Raw genomic sequence first — 2,123 nt, forward strand, 5'->3', positions numbered from 1 at the left:
CTATCACAAGAACAGAAAACCAAACACCGCATGTTCTCACTCATAGGTGGGAATTGAACAATGAGATCACTTGGACACAGGAAGGGGAACATCACACACCGGGACCTGTTGTGGAGTGAGAGGACAGGGGAAGTATAGCATTAGGGGATATACCTAATGTAAATGACGAGTTAATGGGTGCAGCACACCAACATGGCACATGTAGACATATGTGACAAACCTGCACATTGTGCACATGTACCCTAGAACTTAAAGTATAATTAAAAAAAAAAAAAGAAAGTTTACAAATTTGTTTTGGGCCTTCCTAGTTGGCTTGGGACCTGTGGGGAAGCTTGCTCTAAGGCATTATATGAACATTACTCATTGTTTTATGCATGCCATATAAAATAGAAAGAAAAAGTGCATCTTTTTCAAATTGTGAAAAAATAAAAGTTGTAGGAATTAAACAATTTAAAAGAAGAGTTCTCAAAACTCAGTGTTAAAATAATAGCAAATTTCAGTTCAAAGATGGGAAAAAGACAAGAGTAAGGATATAAGACAGCAAATGAGCACATGAAATCTGTTAAACAGCATCAATAGAGAAATGCAAATTAAATCAAAATAAGCTATTACCATAGACTTATCGGAATGGCTAAAATTAAAAATAGTGATAACCCTAAATGTTGATGAGGATGTGGAAGAACTGGATCACTCATACAATCACTCATGCCATTCAAACCATGTCATAGCTATCCTGGAAAACAGTTTGGTAATTAAAAAAAAATCTAAACACTCAACTACCATATGACCCAGCATTTCTACTCTTGGGGATTTATTCCAGAGAAATGAAAACTTATGCTCACATAAAAACCTATACATAAATGTTTATAGCTGCTTAATTTCTAATAGATAAAAATTGGAAACAGCCCAGATATCCTCCAAAGGATGAGTGGTTAAACAAACTGTGAGACATCTATATTATATGGAATCCTCCTTAATAAATGGGAATGAACTGTTAATGATGAAACTTGAAAGAATTATGCTGAGTGGAAAAAAGCCAACCCCAAAAGGTTCTACACTGTATGATTCCATTTATATAACATTCTTGAAATGACAAAATTACAGCAAAGGAGAACAGATTGGTTGTAGCTGGGGCTAAGGAGGATGTGGGGATTGGAGAGAAGCATGTGGAGGTATAAAAGGACGATATGAGGGAGCCTTGAGATGATGAGAATGTTCTGATCTTGATTGTATCAGTGTCAATATCTTGGGTGTGATATTGTCCTACAGTTTTACAAGATATTTGCAAGATACGGCTTTAGTTAATCTGTAAGCTTGATGTGTAAATTGAATGACAAAACAAGGTAAAACAAAAGAAAAGATAAAAAGTTTCCAAAACAAGGTAAAAAGAAAAAAAAAGCAAAATAAGTCCTCATATCATAATAATTTGTAAAACATCTCTTATCTTTTCCTCTAATTGTCATCTCTCTCCCTTCTTTGCTATTCAACAAATGAGTCTTTGTTATTCAACAAATGGGGAATCTTAATTCGTTCAAGTAGATTCATGTCAGTTTTTGCTGTTAAAGAAAATGCCATTCTGTGGTCCAAATCACCTGCATACTTTATAGAATCCTTCCTGGGGTTTTATGATGACAAGTGTTCCCACCATTCAGACAATAAAGACCTTGGTGTGTAGTCAAGGGAGCAAAGCCAGGCCTGCTCTTTTCCTTCCTGTCAGTTTTTCCGATAGGTTTGTTCTGTTGTTCCAGAAATATTATCAAGTTCTCTAATGCCTTAATCACTTTTTCTTCCCGGAATAAAATAAAAATGAGTTAACCACTCATTTCAGTGACAGGGCTGAAAAGCGTGATAAACTGCAATATCTTTATCTGCACCATCCAGCAGTGATAGAATTCTGCTGAATTTTGTACCAGAAAATCCCAGAGCTGGGCCAGTGCCCAACACCCTTAATCCACATATGTTTGTAAACTGGCATTTTTAATGACAGTCACTTCATCACTTCTGCTTAAAGTGCTTATAGAATAAAGACACCACAGGAAATTTAAGTAAAGTTATTTATTATTTATAATTTTAATTGCCACACAACTATACATATTTATGGGATACAGTGTGATGTTTTGATG

General features: G+C 35.2%; 1 protein-coding gene across 1 annotated transcript in view; it reads left to right on the forward strand.

The window, feature by feature from the left end:
• The window catches only part of ABCB11 (ATP-binding cassette, sub-family B (MDR/TAP), member 11), a 107,780-nt gene that overhangs the window by 23,292 nt on the left and 82,365 nt on the right, over positions 1-2,123 (forward strand). The gene's annotated exons all lie outside the window — the stretch shown is intronic.

The sequence above is a fragment of the Mandrillus leucophaeus genome, unplaced genomic scaffold, assembly GCF_000951045.1.
Source record: "Mandrillus leucophaeus isolate KB7577 unplaced genomic scaffold, Mleu.le_1.0 Scaffold324, whole genome shotgun sequence".
In the NCBI taxonomy this organism is placed as follows: domain Eukaryota; kingdom Metazoa; phylum Chordata; class Mammalia; order Primates; family Cercopithecidae; genus Mandrillus; species Mandrillus leucophaeus.